The following is a 27,305-nucleotide window of genomic DNA, read 5'->3' as shown; positions in this document are numbered from 1 at the left end:
GCTTCCACTCTGCCACACACAGGATAAGGTAGCATGTATCCTTTCATTCCTAAATTGCCAGGTGTTCTCAAGTCTCTCTTTCACTTAATGTTGGTACTGTTCTCCCAACTGTATGAAATATCTTTGTCTTTCCTGATGAATACCTAACTCATCTCCCAAGTCTTAGTTCAGGATTATGCCATGTATGAGACTTTTCATACTCCCTCAGTCTAAATATACATGACCATTTTTCCCCTTAGCATCCTCTGGTGCTTAATCATATACGTCAAAGCACTTGATTGTAGTTGTTTACTTATAAGTAGTTTTCTTATGAATCTTCTCTGGGGAAGGTCCATGTGTCAGTTATTTTGTATCTTCATCACTGACACAGTGCCTAGCATATAACAGATGCCTAGCAAATGTTTACTGAAATGAACAACTTATTGAATGGTATTGTGATGGGTATCAGGGATGCAAATATACATAAGACATTATTTAATTCTTACAAATCAGCTGGCTTCAGCCTTCTCCAGTTTATATAAAAACTAACATTCACAAATGTGGTCTATGGCTCTGAATGTATATATTAGAATCAATTTGAAGATGTGAACCCACCCCCTCAAAAAGACATGATTTAATCTATATACTGAAAAAATTGAAAATTACCAACATCATTATTTTAACAGAACTGGAACAATCTAAAATATACACAAAAAAACTTTTAATAAAAATAACCAGCATTATTTACCATTGCCAAGATATGAAAGCAACCTGTATCCATCAGCAGATGAATGGATAAAGTTGTGATATATATCTGTGTGTGTGTGTTCAGTCACTTCAGTCATATCCAATTCTTCCCAACCCTATGGACTGTAGCCTGCTAGGCTCCTCTGTCCATGGGATTCTCCAAGCAAGAATACTGGAGTGGGTTTCCATGCCCTCTTCCAGGGGATCTTCCCGACTAAGGGATCAAAGACTCCTCTCATGCATCTCCTACATTACAGGTTAATTTCTTATCACTGAGCCATCAGGGAAGCCCTGTATGTGTGTATATATATACACACACAATGAAATACTACTTAGCCATTAAAAAAAGAATGAAATTTTGCCATTGGCAACAACATGGATGGATCTGGAAGGCGTTGTGCTAAGTGAAATAAGTCAGACAGAGAAAGACAAATACTGTAGGATATCTCTTATATGTGGAAACTAAAATACAATAAACTAGTGAATACAATGAAAAAAGAAACAGATTCACAGATATAGAGAACAAACTAGCAGTCACCAATGGTGGGGGAAATATAGAAGAGAGGGAGTGGAAGGTACAAACTACTGGACATAAGATAGGCTAAGAGATACATTGGACAACACAGGGAATATAGCCAATATTCTGTAATAACTGTAAATGGACTGTAGCTTTAAAACACATAAAAATAAAATTTTAATGAATTAATTAAAATGAAAATAACAAAAACCTTTTGAGGAAGCTCTAGGAAGGAGAACTTACCTTACAAGATAACAGGACATACCACAAAGTTAAATATTTAAAATAAGTCACAAACATTGGTATTTAACATTAATAATTTTTAATTACTTGGCCATCACTACATTATAATCCTCTACGCTAGTAAGTTGAAGGCTATTAATCATGGAGAAGGTATAAAGCAACAAAGATTGAGACTTGCATAAAACTAACACTAAAGAGTTACAGAAAAAAAATCAAAGACCTAAGAAACAATTTTAAAAAATGAAGAGTGAATTTCCAATTAAATTAAACATGGGAGATTAAATGCTTGCTTCTTACCACAGGAAAAACTTCTGGGTGCTAAAAATGTTCTGTTTCATGATACAAGTTTTTGCTTTAAAAATATTTGTTAAACTTTGTGCACTTTTCCATATGTATACTTCAGCTCACAATTTTAAAAATTTTAAAAGAAACCAAAGCAAAAGAGTTTTAAGAAGGTGAGAGTTACCAGGATATATGCTATAAAGGAGTCAAACAAAATTGAGTAAAAATTAGCTATTACATTTGGAAATTAATGTTTATCTGTAACTTTCTTGAGAGCAGTTTCAGTGGATAGGGAAATGAATAAAAGTTGTGTAAGTTTAGACAATGACTATTTCCTAGAGCTAAGCCTTAAAGGTTGAAAAGGTTTCTAACAAATGTTAATCAAGAAAGCCATTACCAGACAGTCCATGGGGTCGCAAAGAGTTGGACACAACTGAGAAACTGAACTGAACTGAACTGATTACCAGAAAGACAAAGATAAGGAGAATCATGGACCTGCCCGGACAGTCCAGAGGGTGCGGTTGAGGGTAATGAATATTGCCTTTGTTAGCAGAATGTGAATATCATGGGCAATTGCCAGTAGTAACATCCTAAGAAGTCGCCAAGTCAAGGCTGAAATAAACAATCTGAAACTATATCCAAATATATTCAGATAAGAAGAGGATGCCAAGACACAGAGCTGACCTAACATTTTAGTTCAGAAAAGAAAGAACACTCTGAAGGAATTTCCTGACACAGAATCCTACAGGGTTGGTTAAAAAAAAAAGACTCATTTGGGTTTTTCACTATTAGTTTAATTGATGGATTATATTCTAAACTTAGGCTTACCTTCATTAGAAACTACCAGACTATCTTCCAAAGTAGTTGTACCATTTTTCATTCCAATGAGCAAAGAATGAGAGATCCTGTTGCACCACATCCTTGCCAACATTTGATGATGTCAATGTTTTGGATTTTAGCCATTCTGATAGATGTGTAATGGTATCTAATTGCTTTAACTTGCAATTCCCTAATGACATATGATGTTGAGCATCTTTTTATATGCTTATTTACCATCTATATATCTTCTCTGCTGAGATTTCTCTTCAGATTCTTTCCTATTTTGTAATTGGATTATTTTCTTATTGTTGAATTTTAAGAGTTTTTTGTATATTTGGGGTAACAGTCCTTTATAAGTTACCTTCTGCAAGTGTATTCTCCTGTCTGCAGCTTGTCTTTTCAATCCCGTAACAGTGTCTTTCACAGAGTAGAAGTTTTCATTTTAAAGAAGTCTAATTTATCAAGATTTTTTCATGGATTGTGCTTTTTGTTGTTGCATATAAGAAGTCACCTTCAAGCTCAAGGTCACCTAGATTTTCTATGTTATCTTCTAGAAGTTGTATAATTTTGTTTTACATTTAGGTAAATGATCTATTTTGGGTTAATTTTTGTGAAAGGTGTAAGCCCTGTGTCTAGATCCTAATCTAAGTGCTAATTTACTTACTAGCCATTTGACACTGAGTTGAAAACTAATGCCCATGCAAAAGCATGCACACAAATTGTTATAGCAGCTTTTTTTATAATCATCAAAAACCAGGAAACAACCAAGATGTCCTTTACTGCTGCTGCTGCTGCTGCTAAATTGCTTCAGTTGTGTCCGACTCTGTGCGACCCCATAGACGGCAGCCCACCACGCTCCCCCGTTCCTGGGATTCTACAGGCAAGAACACTGGAGTGAGTTGCCATTTCCTTCTCCAGTGCATGAAAGAGAAAAGTGAAAGTGAAGTCGCTCAGTTGTGTCCGACTCCTAGCGACCCCATGGACTGCAGCCTACCAGGCTCTTCTGTCCATGGGATTTTCCAGGCAAGAGTGCTGGAGTCGGGTGCCATTGCCTTCTCCATCCTTTACTAGGTGAGTGAATAAACAAACTGTGGTACATCCATGCAATGGAGTATCAGCAACAACAAAGACACAGAGGAAACTTAAATTCATATTGCTGAATGAAACAAGTCAGTGAAAAAGCAACATACTCTAAGATGTTAACCTGTATATGACATTCTGGAAATGGTAAAACCACAGAGACAGTTAAAAATGTCAGAGATTCCAGGGGTTCAGGGAGCAGGATTAGGGATGAAGAGGTGGAGTATCAGGCATTTTTACAGAAGTGATACTATCCTGGATGATACTGTAATGATGTATATGTAATATTGTATACTTCCCAAAACCCACAGAAATATACAAAACAAAGAGTAAATCCAAATGTCAACTATGAGGTTTAGTTAATAATAATCTATTGATATTGGTTTGTCCTTTGTAACAAATGTACTGCACTAACGCAAAATGTTAATAATAGGAAAACTGTGTGCAGGGGAGAGAAAGAGCAGATGGGAACTCTGTATTTTCTGTATAATCTCCCCAGACCTAAAACTGCTCAGAAAAGTGAAGTCTTTTAATTTAAAAAAAAATTGGGTTCTCATGGTCATATATTTTAGGAAAATTTGTAAATATAAAATACCTTCACAATGAGGGGGGGCATTGTGTATCTGGAAACATTTTGGGGAAACTAAGAGGAAATAGGGGCTTCCCGGGGGCTCAGTGGTAAAGAATCCATATGCCAATGCAGGAGGCATGGATTCAATCCCTAGTAGGGAAGATGCCCAGGAGAAGGATATGGCAACCCACTGCAGTATTCTTGCTTGGAAAATCCCACAGACAGAGGAGCCTGGCAGGCTACCGTCCATGGGACTACAAAAAGAGCTGGACATGACTTAGCAACTAAACAACAATAACAAGAGGAAATAGAGTTGGAGATATATTTAGGTTGGGTTTAAATGAACATATTTATCCGATTCACAATCACAATAAGTAAATTATTAGTTAGCTATCCCGACTATCCTAAAGTAGGAACAGTTTCCAGTGGCTTAGTACTCATTGTGCTACATTGTGACACGAATGTTCGGGGCTGAAATGGTGTCATAATATGCAGAGGTATCATAATCTGCCTAGTATTGGAAGCATGTGGTCAATGGAAAAGAAGCATGGTTTCAACTGCATAGAGTCAGAGTTAGTCTTTGGAAAATTCTTCCAAATATTTCAGGTTATATATGCAAGAAGCTTCATAGAAGTTTTAAACTTTAAGACAACCCTGAAAATTTTCATAAAATTGTAAATAAGTTGTAAAGATGAAAGAAATCTTTCTAGACTATCACTAGTAAAAATTAAATTTTAATTAATCATGATAAAGACTGATTTAACTTTCCATATTCTCTACAGAAAATAATGTTTTAAAATCTTTGACATTAAAGTTCAAGAATGTTGGAAGAAAAGTATTACAGATATATGTTGTTGCCATTGTTCAGTCACTAAGCCATGTCTGACTCTTTGCAACTCCATGAACTACAACACACCAGGCTTTCCTATCACTCTATCTCAGAGTTTGCTCAAACTCATGCCCATTGAGCAGAAGTATGTCAGGCAGTTATTAAAAATATTATGCCATTTCTCCAAATGTTATGATTTTGCACTGCTTATCAGTTTCCAAATGAGTGTTTTGATTTTTTCTCATTATAAATATTCACCTTTATATGTAATTTGAATTCAAACTTTGAATTCTTTCTCTTAGAGAATCCTCAAAATTGCTTAAGTTTCAGGACACACAAAGTCTCAATCTGCCCCAAATACAACCTTCATGTGAGCAGCTCCCAATTTTCTATCTCCAGCTCAAACTTCTTTCCCAAACTCCAAACTAGCATATCCAACTGCTTACCTGATACCTCCACTGTATGTCTAAAAGACATCTCAAGATCAACATGTTCATGACGAAACTCCTAATCTATCCCAATCCAACTCCCCAAATAAACTGTTCCCCTAGAATCTTGTCTATCTTATCGATGATAAAACATTTGTCAAGTTGCTCAGGACAAAAACCTTGGAATCATTTTTTACCTCTCTTCTTAAGCTTACAACCGAATCCACTGGAAAATCTGTTGGGACAACTTTCAAAATATATCCAAAATTTGTCTGCTTATTATTTCATTTCACTGCTCTGGTCAGGCCACATGACACCCAACCAGAATTACTGCATTAGCCTCCAGACAGGTCTTCTTGTGTCTACCTTTAACCCCTACAATCTGTTCTGAATGCAGCAGCTAATGTAGCCCTCTTAAAAGGCAGGTGAGATTATGGCATTCCTCAGCTAAATCTTCCGCTAACCTGTTTCACTCAGAGAAAAGGCCAAGGTTTCTCTAACGCTCTATGAGACCCTCTGAGATCCGCACGTCCCCTGAGATTCCCCATTCCTGCCAGCTCTTCCATCGCCTCCCCTGCTGATTCCCTCATCACTCCACTCCAGCCACACTGGCTTCCTTGGCATTCTTACTGCCACCCAGGAACTTTCTGTACTAAGTTATTTACATAAGCATAATAAATGTTTAGTGTTGAATTTCTAGTTTCTTCTGAAAGTTTTTAAATTTCAGAAGAGCATGGATCTCTAATTTGTTCACTGATGTATCCCAAGTATCTAGAATGGTGCTCAGTAGTTTCTAATGCTTAAAAAAATTTTATTGCACATATAAATCTTCATTTTTAGTAAAATGCATAGATAACAGACAAAATGATGCATTATGCTCCTAAACACACTAAAAAACTGAAGAATAGAAACAAAGTTAATGGCCACAAATTTCAGTGCAATAATACTGAAATTGCCACAATTCATGGCTATGAAATAGAGAAAATATTATCTGTATGGTTAGAGACTTATACACCAAATAAACTGAAACCTAGGTTAAAGGGTAAATTTTGGAAGTTAAAGATTGCCTAAAAAATAGAGACCTTCAAAGAGATATAGACACTTATCTCCCAGGTTTATATGTTTACATTTCAAAAGACAATAAAAGTCCAAGAGCTACTGGTTTGTATTCCAAAGGGTTTAAACTGGGGATCTTACCCTTATCTTCCCTGAGATTTTTTTACATAAGGTAGAAAAGATTTATCTGCCTTGCAAGGTGGAAAAAGACTGTTGTATAGTAGTTCCTATATAAATTTCCAGATTCATAATTTTTGGGCTCCCCTTCTACGCATATTACCATCTGGTTCTCATCTCATTATGCTGAAGGGGAAGAATGGGGTGTGAAGAACAAATGTGGTTACTGCTGCTAAATAATAATAGTCCTCCTTTGCTACAGAAATGTTGTGCTTGATTGTAGGATGAATTAAATATTATATGCATTAACAATTTATCAGTAGATTTAGGAGATTTTATACAAAGATTATATGAGATAATATAACTGGTATAAAATACTTAACATGTTGTATCACATGATAGACATGGGTTAGTTCCCTTCCCCCTTCATGCTACTCACTCTCAATGGCTTAAAGAAAGATGAAGACAAGTTTTCTGTCTTATTTCATTGTCTTCCAGCTTTTCGATATATTGCCAACTTTTCTAACCCTAACTATATAAAGCCTGGCCTAAGAAATTAGAGAAACACCTTACACTCTGTAGAAAAACATATACAAGTAACATTTCCAGGTTAATGTTATCATAAAATTTTCCTACAATATTATATTCAAAATTTAATAGACATCACTTAAGAAGATAAAGAATTCAAGAAACTTAGTGATAAATGACATGGTTCTGAAATGACTTATTAAACATAACTGGAATTATTTTTCAAGATTAGATACAGAACAATTTTTATTTTATGATAAAGTCCAGAATTTTATTTTAAAAAGGAATTGTTTCCAATGAGCATTTCTTAAATTCATCAAAATGGTCAATAAGAATTAATTTTACATAATGTTAAAAAACCTAATTTAATAAAAATTTAGATATGAATATATTTTAAAGAAGTGAGAATGCGAATGCAACTGCTATTAAAAGAAATAAGCACTGAACACAAGAATTTATTTGAAATTTACTTGTATGTCAGTTGAGGGAAAACAGTTTCCCCATTAGAAAAACAAAGGGTTCATTAAAGGTAATACTGCTTTCTGAACACAAATCTTGTTAACGAATCCTGGATTTCTGACCCTTATATTGTGTGGAATATTGAGCAGGTCCAGAATTATTGTAAATATTTTCACTATGTAAGAAATACCAGTACTGAAACAACACTTTATGTGTCTGTGGTCATAGTATACTGAGTGTTTACAAAATGCTTTGAGAAAAGAGATGCATTTGGGGATGGAAAGGAATCCTACTATGATTCATAATAATACTAATTAACTACTCTGCTTTATTTAGCTGGCAGGAAAGGGGTCAAGCTATCTACTCTTGAGGAGAACTGTGTGTTTTTTCCATGAAATGAATATAACACAGCTGGTGCATAATTACTGAGTTGCTACAGCCATTTATTTAGACGTGTCAATCATGGGAAAAGGTCAAGTACGTTAAGCTGAATAAGCATGTAATCTTTAATTCCATGGATACTCTAACAGAATCAGAAAACACAACAAGGCATCATTTATCATAGCACATCAAAGAGCTGTAAGTCCAACAGAAATTCTCTTCTGAGATTAGAGCTATAGAGAGCAAGAAAAGAAACCAAGAGGGTGTTAAGTGAGTGTATATATGTGTACATTGCAAAGAGATACTATTAGGCTATTTACCACTTACTGCACTGCTGTCTCTTGTGCTATTTTGCTGGAAGAATTAATAAGTCACACCAATGCTAGTCATAGTCACCTGACGCTAAGACCATATATGTAATGATTACAAAACCAAAGACCACGTAACTGTGACTATTCTATACAGAAAATAAAAATCTTGAATGTGCTAAAGTTGTTCACCAAAGAAATCACAGTTTGAGGTTTACTAGAAGATACAGTGGAATATTTTAAAATATACTATTTCTTACATGTTTATAAAACTATCTTGAGTAAAACATAACAACTACATTACTTTGTACCTTGAGATATCAATGTTAGCTTTTATCTTGGAGGATAATAAGCCTCACTATTAGGATTCATAACATGTATTTTCTAAGAAAAAAGAAAAGAGAATTTCCCATTTTGACAGACTGTAAGAGAGCTTGATGTTGGATGTTTAGGGTGCTCAAAGGGAATCTAGTCAAAATCAGTCAAGAAACAGGAATAATAAGAAATGCTTATAGGATATGATCCCTGCATTTAAAGAAAAAGATAGTCATCCAATTGCTCAAAACTCAAATGCCAGAAAAGAAAATAGCAAGCAATGAAACAAATAAAAAGTAGAAAAAAAAATCTGTATTAAAGCTAATATTCTTGTGTTGTATCACGCATTAAATGCTGTAGGAGTTCATAACAAAGTGAAATGAAAGATAGCCTGAGCAATCAAGGAAAGTTTCATGGAGAAGGAATTGAGTATTAAACTAGAGAATGGGAAATGGAGGAGTGGGAAATCTAGAAAAACAAGATAAATCGCACAAAAATAGAACACTTTTGGGGAATAATGTGAGGTGCATATTACAGCAGGAGAAAAGTAAGGTGAGATACAGCATGAATTTTTGTAATTACAAAAGCTTGCAATTTCACTATTATTTTCAAATATTTATGTTTTGCCATTTTATTTTACAAGGAAAAGATATCAACATATGTTCTGGGATACTTTAAAAAATGAATGCAAAAGACAAGATTGTGCTCCCAATCTCCTAACCTCATTTTAACTAAATTATGATTTCTGAATAGCCTTGGCACTTTGCTTCAGGGAAATTGGTAGGATATGAGCTGTCACAGTAATCCAAGTCCTCGCCCCAACCAGTAACGCTGAAGAAGCTGAAGTTGAACTGTTCTATGAAGACCTACAAGACCTTTTAGAACTAACACCCAAAAGAGATGTCCTTTTCATTACAGGAGACTGGAATGCAAAAATAGGAAGACAAGAAACACCTGGAGTAACAGGCAAATTTGGCCTTGGAACACGGAATGAAGTAGGGCAAAGGCTAATAGAGTTTTGCCAAAAGAACTCACTGTTCATAGAAAACATCCTCTTCCAACAAGACAAGAGAAGACTCTACACATGGATATCACCAGATGGTCAACACCGAAATCAGATTGATTATATTATTTGCAGCCAAAGATGGAGAAACTCTATAGAGTCAGCAAAAACAAGACCAGGAGCTGACTGTGGCTCAGATCAGGAACTCCTTATTGCCAAATTCAGACTGAAATTGAAGAAAGTGGGGAAAACCACTAGACCATTCAGGTATGACCTAAATCAAATCCCTTATGATTATACAGTGGAAGTGAGAAATAGATTTAAGGGACTAGATCTGATAGATAGAGTGCCTGATGAACTATGGACGGAGGTTCGTGACATTGTACAGGAGACAGGAATCAAGACCATCCCCATGGAAAAGATATGAAAAAAGCAAAATGGCTGTCTGAGGAGGTCTTACAAATAGCTGTGAAAAGAAGAGAAGCAAAAAGCAAAAGAGAAAAGGAAAGATATAAGCATCTGAATGCAGAGTTCCGAAGAATAGCAAGGAGAGTTAAGAAAGCCTTCCCTAGCGATCAGTGCAAAGAAATAGAGGAAAACAACAGAATGGGAAAGACTAGAGATATTTTCAAGAAAATTAGAGATACCAAGGGAACACTTCATGCAAAGATGGGCTCAATACAGGACAGAAATGGTATGGACCTAACAGAAGTAGAAGATATTAAGAAGAGGTGGAAAGAATACACAGAAGAATTATACAAAAAAGATCTTTATGACCCAGAGAATCACGATGGTGTGATCACTCACCTAGAGCCAGACATTCTGGAATGTGAAGTCAAGTGGGCCTTAGAAAGCATCGCTATGAACAAAGCTAGTGGAGGTGATGGAATTCCAGTGGAGCTATTTCAAATTCTGAAAGATGATGCTGTGAAAGTGCTGCACTCAATATGCCAGCAAATTTGGAAAATTCAGCAGTGGCCACAGGACTGGAAAAGGTCAGTTTTCATTCCAATCCCAAAGAAAGGCAATGCCAAAGAATGCTCAAACTGCTGCACAATTGCACTCATCTCACACGCTAGTAAAGTAATGCTCAAAATTCTCCGAGTCAGGCTTCAGCAATACGTGAACCATGAACCTGCAGATGTTCAAGCTGGTTGTAGAAAAGGCAAAGGAACCAGAGATCAAATTGCCAACATCCGCTGGATCATGGAAAGAGCAAGAGAGTTCCAGAAAAACATCTATTTCTGCATTATTGACTATGCCAAAGCCTTTGACTGTGTGGATCACAATAAACTTTGCAAAATTCTGAAAGAGATGGGAATACCAGACCACCTGACTTGCCTCTTGAGAAACCTATATGTAGGTCAGGAAGCAACAGTTAGAACTGGACAGGGAACAACAAACTGGTTCCAAATAGGAAAAGGAGTATGTCAAGGCTGTATATTGTCACCCTGCTTATTTAACTTATGCAGAGTACATCATAAGAAATGCTGGGCTGGAAGAAGCACAAGCTGGAATCAAGATTGCCAGGAGAAATATCAATAACCTCAGATATGCAGATGACACCACCTTTATGGCAGAAAGTGAAGAACTAAAGAGCCTCTTGATGAAAGTGAAAGAGGAGAGTGAAAAAGTTGGCTTAAAGCTTAACATTCAGAAAACTAAGATCATGGCATCTGGTCCCATCACTTCATGGGAAATAGATGGGGAAACAGTGGAAACAGTGGCTCACTTTATTTTTCTGGGCTCCAAAATCACTGCAGATGGTGATTGCAGCCATGAAATTGAAAGACGCTTACTCCTTCGAAGAAAAGTTATGACCAACCTAGAGAGCATATTGAAAAGCAGAGATATTACTTTGCCAACAAAGGTCCGTCTAGTCAAGGCTATGGTTTTTCCAGTAGTCATGTATGGATGTGAGAGTTGGGACTGTGAAGAAAGCTGAGCGCCGAAGAATTGATGCTTTTGAACTGTGGTGTTGGAGAAGACTCTTGAGAGTCCCTTGGACTGCAAGGAGATCCAACCAGTCCATTCTAAAGGAGATCAGTCCTAGGTGTTCTTTGGAAGAAATGATGCTAAAGCTGAAACTCCAGTACTTAGGCCACCTCATGTGAAGAGTTGACTCATTGGAAAAGACTCTGATGCTGGGAGGGATTGGGGGCGGGAGGAGAAGGGGACGACAGTGGATGAGATGGCTGGATGGCATCACCTACTCGATGGACATGAGTTTGGGTGAACTCCAGGAACTGGTGATGAACAGGGAGGCCTGGCATGCTGCAATTCATGGGGTCGCAAAGAGTCGGACACGACTGAGCGACTGAACTGAACTGAACTGAGCAAAAAGGTAAAACTGTAAAATTTTCCAGATTTAGACTTGTATTAATCTGAAAGACATGTACATATGTAGAAAGTGGCTCATTCTGAGAATTGTGGTAATTAAAGACAGAAGGTTTGCCTGGAAAAACTGAAGACTTTTTGAAGAAAAAAAGATTTCCATGAAGACAGGTGATGGAACTCAAACTGTGAAACTGAAGGAAATAAAAATTAAACCATCTGAAAACAAAGAGGGAAAACACTTTTAACATTTCTACACAGAAGTTTACAAATAGGAAATAGTGTTGCAGATTTTTTTTTTAATGGCCACAATATTTTAGGAGATTCTCCCATCAAATAGTAGAATCTGTTCTTCTAATCCTTGAATCCTGGCTTGGCCATGTACCTTATTTTGACTTTTGGGACATTGGCATATGTGATACAAAAAAGACTTAGAGAAAGCTTTTGCTTTTTTCCCTACTGCTTTCCACAAGAAAGCTTGTGGTTTTTTTCCTCTTATGCCACCATGTAATCATATGTATCAAATCTGCCTAATTTTATCAGATACCATCACCAGTATACATTGTACGCATGCATGCCTGTGTGGGTGCTGTCACTTCAGTTGTGTCTGACTCTTTGAGATCCCATGGACTGTAGCCCACCAGGCTCCTCTGTCCATGGGATTTTCCTGGCAAGAATACTGGAGTGGGTTTCCATGCCCTCCTCTAGGGGGTCTTTCCAGCCCAGGGATCTAACTCGCATCACCTGCCTCCCCTGCACTGCAGGTGTACTCTTTACCACTGAGGCACTGGGGAAGCCCATATATTCTATAAGCACCTTATATTTCCTTATAACATTTTTCAAAAATTCAGTTAAATAACTAATTGTATAATCAGGTATATAATGCCTATGATAGGCTCTAGGGGCAGTAATAAGGTCTGTACAATCATGTTCTCATTCCCAGTACCTGGCATATTAAAAGCTCAGCAAGTGATGAATAAATAAATGACAACAAATTCAAACTCATTTTTAAAGAATTTTATGCTGAAGTAGGCTAGAAATTTTAAAAAATAGCTCAGAGGAGAGAGAACTTTGAGGAAGATAGGATATGTATTGCTAAGTGAAACGTAGATAGCATGTCTTGTGAAGGGAGGCACAAACACAGAGAGGGTCCAGAGACATATGTAACTTGTTTTTATCAGGAAGTAAACAGAATTTTTATTTCTTTAAATATCCATTGCTTAATGAACACTTTATTCATTAAATGCTTTATTCATTGCTCAAGAATAAACATACACCTATACTACATATCGGAGAAGGCAATGGCACCCCACTCCAGTAGTCTTGCCTGGAAAATCCCATGGGCAGAGGAGCCTGGTGTGCTGCAGTCCATGGGGTCGCGAAGAGTTGGACACGACTGAGCGACTTCACTTTCACTTTTCACTTTCATGCATTGGAGAAGGAAATGGCAGCCCACTCCAGTGTTCTTGCCTGGAGAATCCCAGGGATGGGAGAACCTGGTAGGCTGCCATCTATGGGGTCGCACAGAGTCAGAGACGACTAAAGTAACTTAGCAGCAGTAGCATACTACATATAGAAACCAAACTTATTTTTAAAAAATTTTTATGGGATATTTTAGATGAAGCCCATGACTTTACCACATATGACCTGACAGCAATGGTGTGTTGAAACTGGCTTATGTCAATTTGCCAGAACTAGTTGGGCATGTCTCTTCCTAACTCTGTATTCAGTGAAAACATTTCAGTGATGTGAAAGCAGCCGTGAAAAATGGAAAATGCTATAAACTGAGGCTATGGAGGCAACCAAGAGAAGAGGAAGAGGGAGGGCTATCAGAACACTGCTGCCCGGTACCTAGCGGAACATAAAGATGGAACTTCCTTTTTTAACTTGTTGACAACTGTCTATACCCAGATGTGACCTGATCAGTTTACCTTATAAGGTTGACTTCATTTTCTAGAAAGATCCACTTGTGTAGTTTTGTAATTATGTGGAGCGCAAGTACCCAATTCTAAGTCAAGAGAATAAAAAAATTATTGGGGCAATACAAAAGCATAGAGCTGAGGTGATGGTGAAAAGTGATGTTAGGGGCATCTGTTTTCATCCTCTCATTTATACAGGATCATGAGAGCATTTTAGAAAGAAGGGAAGCTGCACCCAAATCCTTTTGCTTTGAGATGTAAAGTCATTAAATCATCTCTGAAGGTGCATGGTACCCTAAATGAAGACAAGCAGGAATGCATTAGGCTTCCCACTTCCATTCTCTGTTGAAAGGAAACTCAATAGATGGGAGGAGAGTTTGGACCCTTTTCCAGACTCAACTGCAGCCACCAGATTACTGTGTGTGTGTGTGTGTGTGTGTGTGTGTGTGTGTGTGTGTATTGATGGTTTGAGGTCCATCATGTGAATGTTGCTAAATACCTTTCTGACAAAATCACTATGCATATATGTGGAGAAGGAAGTTGTGTAGCTGACTGGATTAACCTGTACAGATAAACCAGGAAGGATCAAAAACTTTGGTGGACAGGGCCTTGCTCCAAATAATAGTGAGTAGTCACAAACTCCAGTGCAGCTTGCATCACTGCAACTCCCTGGATGCCAAGAGATTTCTACTTGGTGGTAGAAGATACTGAGACTAATATGTTAAGTTTTAGAGTTAAACAGAGTTTAACTCTAGAGTCTAGAGTTAAGCAGTTGTTGAGATCAACCATGAGAGAGATATCTAGTTTCTAAGGTCCATATTTTCTCTCGTTTTTCACTGCTATATTACTAGTACCTGGAGTAGTATCTTTGTTGTTGCTGTTTAGTTCCCAAGTTAGGTCCACCTCTTTAGCAACTGCATGGAATGTAGCCCACCAGACTCTTCTGTCCATGGGATTTCCCAGGCAAGAATACTGGAATGGCTTGCTGTTTCCTTCTCCAGGGGATCTTCCCGACCCAGGGATCAAACCTGCATCTCCTGTGTTGGCAGGCAGATTCTTTACCACTGAGCCAGCAGTTAATAATAGGCATTAAGTAGAATTGGAGGAAAGAATGAATTAGTGCATCTGAAGTCCCATTAATTCTCACTGAGGGTGGCAACTGGTTAGAGATAGTAAGGACTGATTAAACCATTTAGTCTAAGTAACCCTATGGAACTTGGGAGGAGAACCCGAGGAGAAATGCCATACTTTTGGAATATCCAGACAGGATGTACTTCTGTCAATGCTAACCAAATATGACCTAATTTTATATCTCAAAATAACAAAGCCAGATATACCCTTTCCATAAAAAATTTACATTTGATGATATTTTGGCACATCTTTTATACTTCAAATTTCTTTCTTCCCCAAGAAAGGTAAAGGATAATTTTTCCTGGTTTTCAAGAAGCATGAATCATTAATAGGACATTTTTTAAACCCTTCACTTACACAGAGGGCTTCCCTGATAGCTCAGTTGGTAAAGAATCTGCCTGCAATGCAGGAAACTTGGGTTTGATCCCTGGATTGGGAAGATCCCCTGGAGAAGGGAAAGGCTACCCACTTCAGTATTCTGGCCTGGAGAATCCTATGGACTGTATAGTCTATGGTGTCGCAAAAAGTCGGACACGACTGAGTGACTTTCACTTTCACTCATACAGAGCAAGAAGTCCTTTTCAAATTCAAAACTAATGAACTTTTCTTGTCAGTAAGAGAACTGAAAACTTCAAAGTATTTAAATATTAAGCAAAGTTAACAAGAAATTTAAATTTTAAAGTATACTTTAGAAATTAAAGATCATAGAATTTAGAGCTGCAAAATTCTTTAGAGAGCACCTGACTGATTCTCTCATTTTCATGAGAGAAATAAACAGAAATAAATGTGAAATAAACAGAAGTTGAAGAATTTAACCCAACACTGCTAAAACTAAACATTTCTAAGTAACTGTATCCAATAGGGAAATTTTTAAAACTTAAGTTTCTTTTGTCATGCAAAACTCTATTTCCATGTAACATAAAACAATGATACAGTTCATCTTTCATGTAAGTCTTTCAAATAGTTATTTAGCAGTTATGTTCTAAGTATTCCCTTAGCATTTTCCTCAACTAATATTTGTATGAGATGACCGCTACTTTGGTAACATTCATCTTTTTCAGTGCCTACTTTAGGCATATGCACTGTATGAAGGTCCCTATGATGCACATGGGACACTCTGGACACATCCACACAGACTCCTATAGCTCTTACAGGTGGAAATAACATTCCAAGAAGTGAATCATACAGAGATAGAATAAAGAATAAGAAGAAAAAATCAAGGACAAATATATAGAGAGTAACAAACATTTGAAAGATAGATGAGAATAGACAAAGCTTTGATGAAATGGATGGAACCTCTCACATTTTGTCAGTGGGAGGGTAAAACATAGATCAAAATTTTTAAACTCTATAACCTTTTGAGTCAGTGATCCTTCTGAGAATTACATCAGGAAAGCCAAGTGCACAAAAAAATATATATATATAATAATAATTCATTGGAACTTTGTTTAAAAGAGATAAATGAGAAATGAAATGTCCATTGATAAGGGATTGGTTAAATAAAGCATGATAAAATCATGCAATGAAATAGAAAGTACAATTAATATGGACAATATCAATATTAACATGGAATGATGCTGATTTTTTAATGAAGAGAGTAGTTTAAAAGATTATGAATTATACTATAATTCACTTACATGTAATTTAGCTATCTAAAGAGCCTCTTGATGAAAGTGAAAGAGGAGAGTGAAAAAGTTGGTTTAAAGCTCAACATTCAGAAAACTAAGATCATGGCATCCGGTCCCATCACTTCATGGCAAATAGATGGGGAAACAGTGGTAGACTTTATTTTTATGGGCTCCAAAATCACTGAAATTAAAAGATGCTTACTCCTTGGAAGGAAAGTTATGACCAATCTAGACAGCACATTAAAAAGCAGAGACATTACTTTATCAACAAAGGTCCGTCTAGTCAAGGCTATGGTTTTTCCAGTAGTCACGTATAGACGTGAGAGTTGGACTATAAAGAAAGCTGAGCACAGAAGAATTGACGCTTTTGAACTATGGTGTTGGAGAAGACTCTTGAGAGTCCCTTGGATGGCAAGGAGATCCAACCAGTCCATCCTAAAAGAAATCAGTCCTGGGTGTTCACTGGAAGGACTGATGTTGAAGCTGAAACTCCAATCCTTTGGCCACCTGATGCGAAGAGCTGACTCATTGGAAAAGACCCTGATGCTGGGAAAGATTGAGGGCAGGAGGAGAAGGGGACGACAGAGGATGAGATGGTTGGATGGCATCACCGACTCAATGGGCATGGGTTTTGGGACATGGGGTAGCAAAGAGTCAGACACAACTGAGTGACTGAACTGAACTGAACCCTTGTCTGTTTATGTACATAATTAAAGTGTATTCTGTTTATAATATTAATTCTGTTCAAAAATAATAATTTTTGCTCCTAAGTGGTGAGTTTTGGGGGCTGTTGTTTTGTTTTGTTTGTCTCCTTTATGCTTTTTTATATTTCTTGGATTTTTCTAACTCAAGTAATTTTTTGTTTTAAAATATTGTTTTAATAACTTTTAAAACAATAAAAACTATTTTAATTTTGGGAATAAACATAGAAATGTCAAGTAGACTAAGAGGGGCCAGTGGATACAACAAAAAACACTAAGGAAGACTGCTCTGAGAAGCCACAGGAAGGGAGATGAGAAAAGAGAAGGAAGATCTAAAAGCAAAGGTATAGTCAAAAGTTTTACAAGCAACTGAGAATTCAAAAGGGCTGACAACAGGGGACCACTGTAGTTGGCAATTAAGAGCACCTTTTTAATAGATAGAATGCACATTAATAAACCTTAAGAGAAAATCAAAGTGAATAGCATGAGAGAAGCAATCGTTATTTCAACTTAGTACACATAACTTCCATGTTCATGATCAGCACTACTATCATTTGCATTAGAATATCAAAAAACACTTTCCCACTACATTGTCACCCTATTAAATAACAGCAATTTACTACTATAAGAAAAAATTGAGTTATGCAAAGGAAAAAACAGGTATATTTCTAAATAATTTAGCTAGATATTATAAATCCTTTGGTAATAAGACTAATATGTTATTCACAAATGCTCCAAAGGTAATTTAGAAGCAGCTTTGAAAAGTCAAAAGGAATATTAATAGTTAAGGACATTATGTATAATCTTGCCATTATATATAATATACAATGTATAATACATAATGAAATATTACTCAGCCTTAAAAAGGAATGAAATTTTGCCATTTGTAGCAACGCGGATTCATGAACCTAGAAAGCATTATGCTTAGTGAAAGAAGTCAGAGAAAGACAATACTTTATGTTAGCACTTATGTGTGGAATCTAAAAAGTAAGATGAATGTATATAACAAAACCAAACAGATTCACAGATACAGAGGATAAAGTAGTTGTCACCATCAGGGAGAGGGAAGGGGAAGCAGCAAGCTAGGGGTAGAGGATTAAGACATACAAACTGCTATGTATAAAGCAGATAAACAACAAGGCTATATTGTACAGCACAGGAAATTATAGCATCCATTTTGTAATAATGTTAAATGGAGTATAATCTACAAAAATATTGACTAACTGCTATAATCTGAAGTAAATACAATATTGTAAATCAACTAAACTTCAATAAAAAGGATATTTATAATATTCCTGCTGCAGAGACAAGATAAAAGCTAAATTTATCAGCAGAAAATCAAATTTTTATTTTCTTTTAATCATGCTTTCAACTGTTTTGATTTTGTGTATTATCTTCCCAACTAAAGCTCTCAGTTGGGATAGAGATGATAGAGGGGTAGAGATGATAGAGAAAGAAAGAAACACTAATTAGTTATTTTCATTATGCTTTCAGCAGTCCTGACAAACTAAGAGTAATAGGGATGACTAGGTAGGTTAGGCGGAGAAGGCAATGGCAACCCACTCCAGTACTCTTGCCTCGAGAATCCCATGGATGGAAGAGCCTGGTAGGCTACAGTCCATGGGGTCGTTAAGAGTCGGACACAACTGAGCGACTTCACTTGGACTTTTCACTTTAATGCATTGGAGAAGGAAATGGCAACCCACTCCAGCATTCTTGCCTGGAGAATCCCAGGGACAGGAGCCTCATGGGCGGCCGTCTATGGGGTTGCACAGAGTCGGACACGACTGAAAACTTAGCAGCAGCAGCAGGTAGGTTAGGAAAGAGGAAAGATAGAATGAGGTATTGTCACCAGAAGAAAATATAAAAGAGCATTCCAAAAAGCAACCTCAGAATACTGGTACACAAAATGGAATTAATTCTATTAAGGTTCCAGTGATACTATTAATAGCACTGATAAAAGTATCAGTTCAGTTCAGTCCCTCAGTCGTGTTTGTTTCTTTGCAACCCCATGGACTGCAACACTCCAGGCTTGCCTGTCCATCACCAACTCCCAGAGCATGCTCAAACTCATGTCCACCGAGTAGATGATGCCATCCAACCATCTCATCCTCTGTTATCCTCTTCTCTTCCTGCCTTCAATCTTTCCCAGCATCAGGGTCTTTTCCAATGAGTCAATTCTTCACATCAGGTGGCCAAAGTATTGGAGTTTCAGCTTCAGCATCAGTCCTTCCAGGACTGATTTCTTTTAGGATGGTCTGATTGGATCTCTTTGCCGTTCAAGGGACTCTTAAGAGCCTTATCCAGTACCACAGTTCAAAAGCATCAATTATTTGGCACTCAGCTTTCTTTAGAGTCCAACTCTAGCATCTATACATGCCTACTGCAAAAACCATAGCTTTGACTAGACAAACAGACCTTTGTTGGCAAAGTAATGTTTCAGCTTTTTAATATGCTGTCTAGGTTTGTCATAGCTTTCTTTTTTTAATTAATTTATTTTAATTGAAGGCTAACTACTTAACAATATTGTAGTGGTTTTTGTCATACATTGACATGAATCAGCCATGGGTATACATGTGTTCCCCATCCTGAACCCCCCTCCCACCTCCCTCCCCATCCCTCAGAGTCATCCCAGTGCACCAGCCCAGAGCACCCTGTCTCATGCATCACACTTGAACTGCGATCTGTTTCATATATGATAATATACAGGTTTCGATGTGTCATAGCTGTTCTTCCAAGGAGCAAGCGTCTTTTAATTTCATGGCTGCAGTCACCATCTGCAGTGATTTTGGAGCCCAAGAAAATAAGGTATAAAATAAAAGTATAAATGTGTATAAAATTATAAAATATGTGATAAAAGTATAGATGTGTATAATACAGAAAGGGGTTTCCAGGTGGCGCTAGTGGTAAAGAACCCATCTGCCAATCCAGGAGACATAAGAGATATGGGTTCAATCTCTGAGTCAGAAGAGCTCCTGGAGGAGGGCATGGCAACCCACTCCAGTATTCTTCCCAGGAGAATCCCATGGACAAAGGAGCCTGGCAGGCTAAAGTTCATAGGGTCACAAAGAGTTGGACATGACTAAAGTTACTTGGGAAAAGACTACGACAAGGTTGTATATTGTCACTCTATTTAAGTTACATGCAGAGTACGTCATGCAAAATGACAGGCTGGATCCATTGCCAGGCTCCAGTGGTTCACAAGCTGGACTCAAGATTGCTGGGAGAATATCGACAACCTCAGGTATGCAGAAGATACCCCTCTAATGGCAGAAAGCAAAAAGGAACTAAAGAGCCTCTTGATGAGGGTGAAAGAGGAGAGTGAAAAAACTGGCTTAAAATTCAACATTCAAAAATTGAATTTATCTCTGGGCTTTCTATTTTGTTCCATTGATCTATATGTCTGTCTTTGTGCCAATACCATACTGTCTTGATGACTGTGGCTTTGTAGTAGAGCCTGAAGTCAGGCAAATTGATTCCTCCAGTTCCATTCTTCTTTCTCAAGATTGCTTTGGCTATTCGTGGTTTTTTGTATTTCCATACAAATCTTGAAATTATTTGTTCTAGTTCTGTGAAAAATATCACCAGTATCTTGATAGGGATTGCATTGAATTTGTAAATTGCTTTGGGTAATATACTCATTTTCACTATATTGATTCTTCCGATCCATGAGCATGGTATGTTTCTCCATCTATTAGTGTCCTCTTTGATTTCTTTCATCAGTGTTTTATAGTTTTCTGTATATAGGTCTTTAGTTTCTTTAGGTAGATATATTCCTAAGTATTTTATTCTTTTTGTTGCAATGGTGAATGGAATTGTTTCCTTAATTTCTTCTTCTACTTTCTCATTATTAGTGTATAGGAATGCAAGGGATTTCTGTGTGTTGATTTTATATCCTGCAACTTTACTATATTCATTAATTAGCTCTAGTAATTTTCTGGTAGAGTCTTTAGTGTTTTCTATGTAGAGGATCATGTCATCTGCAAACAGTGAGAGTTTTACTTCTTCTTTTCCAATTTGGATTCCTTTTTTCTTTTTCTGCTCTGATTGCTGTGGCTAAAACTTCCAGAACTATGTTGAATAGTAGTGGTGAAAGTGGGCACCCTTGTCTTGTTCCTGACTTAAGGGGAAATGCTTTCAATTTTTCACCATTGAGGATAATGTTTGCTGTGGGTTTGTCATATATAGCTTTTATTATATTGAGTTATGTTCCTTCTATTCCTGCTTTCTGGAGAGTTTTTATCATAAATGGATGTTGAATTTTGTCAAAGGCCTTCTCTGCATCTATTGAGATAATAGTATGGTTTTTATTTTTCAATTTGTTAATGTGGTGAATTACATTGATTGATTTGCGGATATTGAAGAATCCTTGCATCCCTGGGATAAAGCCCACTTGGTCATGGTGTACGATCTTTTTAATGTGTTGTTGGATTCTGATTGCTAGAATTTTGTTGAGGATTTTTGCATCTATGTTCATCAGTGATATTGGCCTGTAGTTTTCCTTTTTTGTAGTATCTTTGTCAGGTTTTGGTATTAGGGTGATGGTGTCCTCATAGAATGAGTTTGGAAGTTTCCCTTCCTCTGCAATTTTCTGGAAGAGTTTGAGTAGGATAGGTGTTAACTCTTCTCGAAATTTTTGGTAGAATTCAGCTGTGAAGCCGTCTGGACCTGGGCTTTTGAAAGCCCAGAGATAAATCCACATACATATGGATACCTTATCTTTGACAAAGGAGGCAAGAATATACAATGGAGTAAAGATAATCTCTTTAACAAGTGGTGCTGGGAAAACTGGTCAACCACTTGTAAAAGAATGAAACTAGATCACTTTCTAACACCGCACACAAAGATAAACTCAAAATGGATTAAAGATCTAAATGTAAGACCAGAAACTATAAAACTCTTAGAGGAGAACATAGGCAAGACACTCTCCGACATAAACCACAGCAGGATCCTCTATGATTCACCTCCCAGAATTCTGGAAATAAAAGCAAAAATAAACAAATGGGATCTAATTAAAATTAAAAGCTTCTGCACAACAAAGGAAAACATAAGCAAAGTGAAAAGACAGCCTTCGGAATGGGAGAAAATAATAGCAAATGAAGCAACTGACAAACAACTAATCTCAAAAATATACAAGCAACTCCTGCAGCTCAATTCCAGAAAAATAAACGACCCAATAAAAAAATGGGCCAAAGAACTAAATAGACATTTCTCCAAAGAAGACATACGGATGGCTAACAAACACATGAAAAGATGCTCAACATCACTCATTATTAGAGAAATGCAAATCAAAACCACAATGAGGTACCACTTCACACCAGTCAGAATGTCTGCGATCCAAAAATCTGCAAGCAATAAATGCTGGAGAGGGTGTGGAGAGAAGGGAACCCTCCTACACTGTTGGTGGGAATGCAAACTAGTACAGCCACTATGGAGAACAGTGTGGAGATTCCTTAAAAAATTGCAAATAGAAATGCCTTATGACCCAGCAATCCCACTGTTGGGCATACACACAGAGGAAACCAGAATTGAAAGAGACACATGTACCCCAATGTTCATTGCAGCACTGTTTATAATAGCCAGGACATGGAAACAACCTAGATGTCCATCAGTAGATGAATGGATAAGAAAGCTGTGGTACATATACACAATGGAGTATTACTCAGCCATTAAAAAGAATACATTTGAATCCGTTCTGATGAGATGGATGAAACTGGAGCCGATTATACAGAGTGAAGTGAGCCAGAAAGAAAAACACCAATACAGTATACTAACACATATATATGGAATTTAGGAAGATGGCAATGATGACCCTGTATGCAGGACAGCAAAAAAGACACAGATGTGTATAGCGGACTTTTGGACTCAGAGGGAGAGGGAGAGGATGTGATGATTTGGGAGAATGGCATTGAAACATGTATAATATCATGTAAGAATCAAAATGCCAGTCTATGTCTGATGCAGGATATGACACGCTTGGGGCTGACGCGCGGAGATGACCCAGAGAGATGTTGTGGGGAGGGGGGTGGGAGGGGGGCTCATGTTTGGGAACGCATGTACACCTGTGGTGGATTCATGTCAATCTATGCCAAAACCAATACAGAATTGTAAAGTAAAAATTAAAAATAAATAAATAAATTAAAAAAAAATTGAAGATCATGGCATCAGGTCCCATCGCTTCATGGCAAATGGATGGGGAAAAAGTGGAAGCAATGACCGATTTTATTTTCTTGGGCTCCTAAATCACTGCAGATGGTGACTGCAGCCATGAAATTAAAAGATGTTTGCTCCTTTGAAGGAAAGCTAAGATAAACCTAGACAGCATATTAAAAATCAAAGACATCACTTTGCTGACAAAGGTCCGTATAGTCAAAGGTATGGTTTTTCCAAAGGTATGGTTTTTCCAGTAGTCTTGTACCTATGTGAGAGCTGGACTAAAGAAAGCTGAGTGCTGAAGAACTGATGCTTTCAAACTGTGGTGCTGGAGAAGACTCTTGAGAGTCTCTTGGACAGCAAGAAGATCAAACCAGTCAATCCTAAAGGAAACCAACCCTGAATATTCATTGGAAGGATAGATGCTGAAGCTGAAGCTCCAATTCTTTGACCACCTGAAGCAAATAGCCGGCTCATTGGAAAAGACCCTGATGCTGGGAAAGATTGAGGGCAAAAGGAGAGGAGGGCAGTAAGAGGATGAGATGGTTACATAGCATCCCAGACCCAGTGGACATAAATCTGAACAATCCCCAGGAGAGAGTGAAGCACAGGGAATTCTGGAGTGCTGGGGTCATAAAGACTCCATGGGGTCATAAAGAGTCGTACACAACTTAGCAACTGAACAACAACAAAAAAAAATCCAGAAATTTAAGAACATCACCTCTTTCAATTACTATTTAACACTTACTATCATCAGTATTTGTTGCAATTGATATTTTAAATGTAAACATTTATGTGCAAGGTGGCCACTGTAATTTTTCCCAAGGAAGTTTAGAACTCAAGTGCCCTTTTGATAGCACCAGTATGTAAACCACCTTTGAAAATAAAGAGCATAAAGCAGAAGTTTTGCTCACTGCTTGTATACCATTAGCACACAATTAATATTGGTGAATGATGATGACTTCACAAGCGAAGTCCAAATTGATTGGTAGCCCACCTGTGCTTCAATTGTGAGGGGATAACCTGTGGAGGTTCCAATCACATGCAGCCAAGGGGTTTTAAAGTAGGATGGCTCTAGAGGGAAGCTAGTGGAAATAGAGATTGAAGAATTTAATCAAGAAGTAGACTAAATTGATTCCTTCACAATGTCACTTTCAGAATACTACTCCCACACTATGAAACTGTATAACTAAATAATCAACTCATTTAAATCTCAGATGTCTGGAAAACTCAAAAGTATAGTGTTAATATAAACTATTAAGAAGCTTTAGTCATTTGTGGTTTGCCTTCAAAGTATTAAATATTTTTGAAGAAAAATATAGAAGGATTAAAGCAATAAATTCGTTGCTGCAAAATACCCTATTTTAATATTTATAGGATTATATTTAAGGTAATGAAAAGGATTTCTTTTCATCCATTATATCACTAAAATAGCAAGTGACTGAAAATTTTACATATACACACACAAATATACAGTTCCTTATTCACAAAGGATATATTTTAGGTCACATTACATAGAAAATACTTCAAGTCTGTACTGTGCCTTTGATAAGTAGAGAATAGGTAGTAAACAGAGACAGATTTATAAGGAATAATGAGGGAGATTAAGAATATATGCTCTTATTCTAAAATCAGCTCCCTAAAAACTGACATCATAAACTAGGGATGGAAAAAATACAACAAGGACTCCTAAATTATGAAACCACAAATTTGCTGGATTTCTTAGTCACATATACACATTATAATATTTGTTACTATTACTATCTTCATGCAAGGACATACTTGCAAATGACATAACTATTTGTGAATGATCTAATAAGCCATGACCAAATTTAGAAAAATAGATCTTTAAAATTTACAATATACTCTAAAAACAGACTATCAAGCCACCACTCCAAATAGAAAAAAATCACAAATAAATTTATATATCAAAATAAAGATGTGAGTCACACACAAAATTCATGTGGAACAATTAGTATGAAGAAACATGGAACATGATGTATAGCTCACTTGGGAGTTAATTTTAGGAATAAAAGTAATTCCATTATTAGACTGTTTAAAAATAAATATTCTCTTATTTAGTTTTTATTTTTAGGATATCCAGGAGAAAAATAAAACAATTCATTGTGAAATGTACATAGGTGGCCAAGATAGTCAATTAGGAAATAAAATTTACTACTGGCTATCTTTTTTTTTCTGGTATCTTAACTATTAGACTATCTGCCCAATTTCCATCCTCAAATATCTAAAGTGTTTGGCAGGCAGAATGTACAATTTTAAATGGATCCTATGTAGTTAATTAACTCCATTAATTATTACTAATGGACCAAATACCAGTTAGAATTTCTCCATCAAGTGAATTTGAACCTGTATCACAACATTAAATTGCACAAAAGCTAGCAACCAAAAATAGCAGGAAAAATGGTTCTTTCTTTTTCAAATAAAAGATATTTGAAATAATGAAACAATAAGATTATTCATTCTGTGGTACAGCAGAGACAAGAATTTAAAATAAGAGAACATGAGGTTACATTAAAAAATTGTCTCCAGTGGGATAGAGCTCTTCCTTTTGTGGAAATGAATCGGTCTAATGGGAATTTACTAGTTTTAAATTTTTCAAATTTTTGCAAAATTATTTGGAAAGTTATTGCAATGCAGGTACTATCAAATTCTTTATTGCTTCATTGGATAATCTCAACTTTTTAAAAATAGTTATGATTGAGTAAATATGCCCCAGTCTTCCAGTTAATACATACCTTGCCCCATTCAGTCACCTAAAAAACAAGTCTCCACATTATATTTATATCTAGGTGTTAAAAGCCCAGACCCCTGAGTGTCTGAATCCCTGCTCTTACACTTGCTAGTCAGGGCTTAGGCAGCCCAATCTTTTGGGCTTTGGTTTCTTTATCCATAAAATTGAGATGATAATAGCACTTATCACACGGAGTAACTTTAAAAAATTAATTCATTCTTCATTATTTGACTTACTTTATGCAAATATTTAAACTTCATTCCAGTCACTCCTTACCTCCATGTACACAATTCCAGTGTGTTAGCCATATTTGCCATTCCCAGAATATGATAAATCCTTCTTTGTCCTCAGAACTCTCATTCATCCTTCTAAGCCCATCTCAATCTCTCTGAAGGCAACGTTTGTTTCTCTCACCAGAATTCATTTTTGCCTTCTGACGGCAATTTTTGGAGATTAAAAAATCAGAAAGAAAAATATGTAAGCCTAATTTTTGGATTTTTCTTTATTTTTTAAATTATTTTTTACTTTGGTTGAAAAATATCATATCATAATCATAGGATCAAAACTTATCTTCTGTTTTTTAGTGAAAAATACTTTTGACATTACAATAATTATGGTCAGAAAAGCATTTTAGTTATCTTAAGAGTGCAGGAATGCATTAGGTGAAATGAAGAAAGTGGGAAGGTATTTTCACTGATAAAATTATGTTGCATGACAGCTTTGCACTACGTATTTTACTTATATTTTCTCTGGACTTTGGGTCCACAATATATTGAATGGTCCTAAAAGAAATAAACTAGTAAACCCAATTTTTTGTCTAAAATAAAGTGAGCAAAAGAATATCAAGATATAGGTATAATTTTCTCTATTAAATCCATGACTTAAAAGTATTTTGCTCTCTGCTAAAAGCAACATAAAATAAACAAAATGTCTTTTTAATTTAATTTGTAGCCCAAGATTTAAATATTAGCTTAACTTTTCCATTAAACTTTAAAATTTATGAATTCCTGAATATCCAATTAAGA

At 36.5% G+C, this 27,305-nt stretch overlaps 1 protein-coding gene across 5 annotated transcripts in view; it reads right to left on the bottom strand.

Moving 5' to 3' along the window:
- SLC4A10 (solute carrier family 4 member 10) overlaps positions 1–27,305 on the bottom strand; it is a 347,705-nt gene that overhangs the window by 186,881 nt on the left and 133,519 nt on the right. The gene's annotated exons all lie outside the window — the stretch shown is intronic.

The sequence above is a fragment of the Oryx dammah genome, unplaced genomic scaffold (assembly GCF_014754425.2).
Source record: "Oryx dammah isolate SB20612 unplaced genomic scaffold, SCBI_Odam_1.1 HiC_scaffold_27, whole genome shotgun sequence".
NCBI lineage: Eukaryota > Metazoa > Chordata > Mammalia > Artiodactyla > Bovidae > Oryx > Oryx dammah.
This window is presented reverse-complemented; position numbering and strand designations above follow the sequence as displayed.